The sequence below is a fragment of the Solanum tuberosum genome, unplaced genomic scaffold, assembly GCF_000226075.1.
Source record: "Solanum tuberosum cultivar DM 1-3 516 R44 unplaced genomic scaffold, SolTub_3.0 scf00245, whole genome shotgun sequence".
Lineage (NCBI taxonomy): Eukaryota > Viridiplantae > Streptophyta > Magnoliopsida > Solanales > Solanaceae > Solanum > Solanum tuberosum.
In genome coordinates this window covers 953,415-959,692 of record NW_006239167.1, presented here as the reverse complement: position 1 = coordinate 959,692, position 6,278 = coordinate 953,415, and positions in this window count along the sequence as shown.

Sequence of the window (6,278 nt, the reverse complement as noted above, 5' to 3'; positions counted from 1 at the left end):
AATTGGTAGGCCTAAGGCACCCTTCCAGGGGGATTTAATGAGCTATCCTTATGAACCTTGATTGGCCATGACTAAGAAATGGGGCCTTTCTTGGGAAGAGGTACTATGAGTTGGTTGAACTAGAAAAGGAACCTTCTCTAAGTACATATGTGATTGAATACTCTATGGGAAACAAGGCTAGCACCGAGTGGATGTGGTTAGGAAGGTGGCCTAGTTGAGTATGAGATTAGGCACAATGAACTTCCTTGGACATCCCCTAAACCATGTGCCTACATGGGTTGCTTACTAGTTCTACCTTTGGCAAGTAGAACAACCTCCACGGAGTAGGATAGACTCCGGATTCCATACCTAGCTAGTATGGTCTATGTCGGTTATGCCTATTCCCATCATGTGGGATGTGCACTCTAGTTATTGGATAGGTTCTACAACGTGTAGGTAGTAGTATGGGATGCTATCTACACATGGCACGAGTAGGCTTTGAAGATACTAAAGTGAGTTCCCTAAGTCTAACGACTATTATGTGAAAGTCCCCTTATGTGCTTGAATGTCTCCAAAATGGTTTCTTAAAGAAAGTTGGTCTATTGATGTTATGTTGTAAAGGAGATGTCCTTATCTAAGGTAATCTTGAGGAACTCTTAAGTGTGCTTGAAGAGGTTGTATGGGCGGTCACTTCTTGTCTTACTCAAGTGTGTCTTAAGGTTATATTAGGTAGAGGTCCTATGGTAATGAAATGGCATGTGTTCCTTTAAAGTTGAGTATGTATACGGTTGGCTATGGTTTTATATGTGAACATTGACTTGTATTATGTCTCTTATACTTGTGAAGTGAAGGTTTTTATCAAAATGATATGAAAGCATACATTTCTTGTAAGTGTCCGTTGTGCATATTTTCTTGCATGGTCTCCATACTTAGTACTTAATTGTGCTAACCCCCTTTCTTTCCCTTTTTGACTAAAGTGTAGGGATTTGGAGATGGTGACATGTCATGGCTACTTGATAGGTTTCTAAGTGTTGAAGATGAAGACTTGGTGAGTCCTCATAGATTCAAGGATAATACCCTACATGTCCCCTTTTTTTTATGTCTTTCTAGTATTTGCTTAAGTTTTGTATGGGCTTAATCCCAATGTTGTGTTCAAAGTATTAGATGGTTTGAGACATCATGTATAAAGTCTAAAAAGTCTTCCGTTTGCTATATATATTTATTTTTTATGAAATGTTTTCTTGATAAAGAAAGTTTTTAATTCCTTATAGTTTTAGTCTCTATGCGATGAAGGAATGCTAAGAGGCTTGTATTAGACTTCTTCGAGGTCGAGTACGCCGGTTACGACTAGGGGGTGCTCCCGGGTCGTGACAGCCTTGCTACTGCTATCCTTGCCCATCCTCCTCTTCTTTCCCCTGGAAATGGAACCGGATCTAACCAAAATAGGGTGAAGGGGGGGGGGGGGGGGGTCGATAGAAAGTACCTCATCAACATCAAATAGTGGTACTTCTGCCCGCTTGCACAGAGCCATGATAAGGCCAGGGAGGAAGAACGCCTTCTTCTTACCCCTATAGAACATCTTTCACTCTGAGATGATCTACGCCCCCATGTTCAATTATATTCCTTGTATGGCGCATGCCACCACCAATGCTCGGGGAAAGGTCACATCAATACGATTGTCTAACGGGCGGATCCTTTTAGTAACCAAGTGTAGCCACCTCATAGCATCAGATGACCAATCCGTGCTAGAATACCATATGTAGTAGCCTAGTAAACCTGATCCCGGCGTGTGGGCTCAATCAGCGTGTCCCTCAGCCACTCCAGGTCCATCTTTCTCAGCTTGGTCTCGTAATCATCATTCGAGACCTCAGGTACCTCTAACCGGTGCAGCACAAAACCTTTCTCGCAACAGAACCCCGTGTTGCGGTGGTCGTGATGTCTTTCCTGACTCGCGGTGTCGGAGAATCGGATGAACGATAGGTGTACGTCATTCTGATCTGCCATTAGAGAGCCTGCAATAAGTTGAAGATGAGTTAGAACGCGCTAGGATTAGGTAGTTGATGTGAGGCAAAAAATACATATTTTTAATCATTATTTGCCTGACATTTATTATTTATATATGTCCTTTTTGAGCATGAATTTTATGGATTGTGCTTAATAGTGTATTTTATTTGTAGGATTAAATTGGTGGAAAAATGAAGAAGTTTGGAGTTAAAACGAATTAAATATGAAAGGTTGAGAAGGAAATCAAGTAGGTGGTTTAATGGATTAAATTTAATATAATAATGTATAAAATATAAAGTTGCAAAGTTTAAATAGGAAAAGAGAATGCTTCCACGTGGCAGCAGTGGAACACCTTCAGATTGTTGAAGTCGTGCAGAATTGAGGCGGTTGGACAATTCACACGTACAACTGGGAAATTCAACTCCGTTCGGTTTTGGATTCCTAATTTGCTTTGGACCCAATTATTTTATTTAGGATTTACTATATCTATAAATAGTCCATAGAAATAATTATTGGAGGTATTCAATTAGAGGAGATCAATCAGAGGGCATCAAGTAAAAAGTTGTGTGGCTAAACGCCCTCGTTCTGGGGCTGTAGCCACGAATTAAATGTTGATTATTTGAGGTTTATGAATTAATTCTTGGTTGTCATTATAAGTTACTTCTATATTCTTGTTTTAGTATTTCTTGACTGTCCATCTAGAGATAAATATATTGTCTAATCTTAAAGTCGAGAGAGGAGAGGTTAGATAGACCAGAGAATATAGAGAGCTCGATCGACCCATTTGATTGAGGTGATTTGTGTTTAGGAGTGACGCCCGGACGAACAATTTGCTTGGTTACGAAACAGGATGAAATATAAATGCTTGCCAGTTATTCTATTTATCCCCGCTCAATGATGTAGTTAGATAGCTAATTGGAGTAGGCGACTAGAGGTGTGTAGCACGACTCATACAATTAACCCTATAAACCAGTAACTTGACAACTAAAATTAGTTCTAAGCCAAGAATATGATACATGAGATTTATTACATGTTGCAGCCCTGAGATTTTCCAACTATTGTAGGTAATTTTATTATTTTGTTCTTGCATTCTTTTCTTTTGACACTCTTAAATAAATAATTAGACCAATATAATTTAGTAAAATAGTTAATTGACAAGTTCTTTGGGTTCGATAATCTGGTTCTTTTAAGAGCCACTATATTACTTGCGCGACCACATACACTTGCGTGTGCAATTGGGAGCAACAGTAGCTAAGACAAAAAGAAGATAGAAAAGTATGTGTTAGAGGGCAGGCCATGCCTGGCGTATCCTGCCACAGCAACCATAATCCCATTTTGGCGGGGTTATGAAGGCCTGGGACGAACACCAGGCGCAACAATGGCACTTCTTCATCCCAAAACCCTCTTTTTTGAGAGAATTTCAGTAGATCAGAGTAAGTAAACTACCCTAGAACCTACATATGCAATTATTTCGGCAAAATAACTCCTAAATGAGGCCTAAATTGGAGTTTTGCACCAAGAGACCCTTCAATTTCCCCCATCCATTTTTGTACCTGTTTACCCATATTTTTGCGGAATCCTTATGCCCAGGACGTTGTGGAACGTTGGGGGACGTAAGGGAAGTGTCCATGCTACGTTTATGATATCAATCTAGCAACCTAGTTAAAATTCAAAATAACTACTCAGAAAACCGTCTTTGATTCGATCAATTAATCGGCATGCAATCGTTGTTAGTTAAACAATGAAGTATAGAGTGTAAGGAATGCGAAAATACCTGAGTTTTGATGTCCTGAGCGAAGTGATTCGAGAGAGTTTTAGGGTGGGTTGAGTTTGAAAGGGGGAGAATGAGGAAACCATTCCCCATTTTCCTCCTTTACTGTTTCTGACTTCCCACTACAGTGGGAGGATACTCTCTATAGTGGCCCCGCCTAAGCGGGAGGGCTGCCACCCTAGCGGGCCCGACTGTGTGATTTTAAAAACGTGTTCGATTTTCGTGTGTTGCCTCGGAGTTTCTTCTAGCCTTGGGGTATAGTACCTTTTCGTGTATCAATTAACAGAAAGTCACGATTCATCGTGGTTTCCGTATGGGATCAATTCGATAGTTGGGAGTGTCCCAATGTAGAGCGTGTGATGTCCCGTGCATTGATTGTTCGGGGACGAACGATGGGTAAATTGGTATCTATTATAACAACCCGAACCGTCGTTAATTAGGAGAGACAAAAATTCGGGAAATTTCTGGGCCTTGTCCCGCCAAAGCGGGCCAGGTGCCGCTAGGGTGGCGACGCCACAGCGGGGTAAGTTGGCGCCTGGGCGGGATAGGCGAGGCAGAACATAAATTACGAGAAATCCTATTTTCTCCATCTTTCTAAAATACCTAAATAAGTCGTAAAACACCCTAAAAACCTCAGAAAATTTGTTCTAAGCTTGGGAAGAAATGAGAAGGAGATTTCTAGCGTGAGAATGGTGAAATATTGCTGATTCTTGGCCAAATCTACCGTTGCGAAACCTGGAAAACCGATATCGAAGTCAAACCTCCGTGCAACTGCTTGGCGCCCAGGTAGGCTAGGTTTTATGAATTAAGTAGTTTAAATCTATGCTCACTGTGTAATATATGTAAATCAATGGTAGAATTTAATGAAAGACCTTCGTGCACCAAATGATTCATGATTCCAAAACCCTAAAAAGAAGCCTTAGATGATGAATTAGGGCTGAGTATGGCTGAATTAGGGTTTGCATGAGGCGTGTTGATGAATAATCTGTAGGTGATGTGTCACGCCCCAAACTAGAGAAGGCATGACTGGCACTCGACACCTTAAGTAATCGAGTTAGCCACATAAACATACCAACTGACTCAACTGAGGGCTTAGAAGGTCGGGCAGCATAACATCTAAAATACTACGACTAGACCCTTAAGGTCACAACCTGAATATTGATAAGTCATATAGACGAAGGTAGACAAGCCAAAGATAATAAGGTACTAGCTAGCCGACAAGGCTACAATGAAGATATACACACATACATACATATATGTACATGCCAAGCCTATGTGGCTGGAAACTGGAAGCTGCAGAAAGAAACCCAGAATACTGTGTCCACAATAGCCTCTATGAGTGACATAAGCACTGATCGGGACAAAGCCCCGATTATACCCAAACTGTACAATAAAGGTAACACCCTATGAAAGCTTCAGTAAGAAGTGGAGCTTACCAACTCACAGCTGAACCCCGAATCCTAGCAGAGGGGTCAATCAGAATCCCTACTTGGACCTGCACGCACGAAACAAAAATGCGTCCTCAGGCAATGGGACGTCAGTACGAATAAAAATATATTGGTAGGTAAGGCAAAAAATAGAATAATAAATAGTTGTGTAAAAGGGTAATAAAGATACTACCTGAAATGGAAACTCTGATAGCCTCCATGGCTGACATCCTACCTTATATAAATAAAATATGCATGGTATGCTCGCATAATCGTATGTCGTGAATACATATATATAGATGCAAATGCATGTCATACCCAACCAAGTGCTAGCAATGGTGGTGCCTTCCGATAGAGAACCGACATCATATTCGCCAACTTATGGCCATTTGTGTCTCATACGTATAAATATAGGCAATAGGCCCCATACCTTCCAATTATAACTCGGAATTAGAACGCATAACATGCAATGTCATGGATTCATAATGCATTTGTTACCTGAATCATGTTGCCAATCTTGGCTCGTTGGTACTCTTGTCCTCATAATCTCGTAATCACTTTCATATCACATGTAAATATCTCATAGAACCTCATATACTTGTAGATTAATCTGGAACACTTAACTTGGATTTAGAAAGGCACCTTAAACTTAAGGATGTTCATAAAGAGCTTAAAATTCTTCACTTAGTATCTATATATGTTTCCTTAATAGTTTGTAAAAGAAAGTATTTCAGAAAAACCCATACTTTAGTAGTTTAAACATACAATTTACATTTAACAGTTTTGGATATCGACGTTTTATTTTAAAGTTTTCAAAAAATATATAAATTAGCGAGGAAGGAGGGCTGATTTCATATTGATATTGTTCATCCCTAATCTTCTTAAGTTACTACACCTAAAGAAGAATAATAATTTATACACATGGACCTATAGACAAGAGAATCAACAAAATGACATAAAGACGCCAAATACCTATCGAACCGAACGAGTGGAATAGTAACATAATGGAGTCACAAAAATACGCCAGCTGCAATCTCAATGCCTTTCACAAAAGGTCTTTCTAGCAATAGAGTTGTAAAACAATATTTGACAATTTA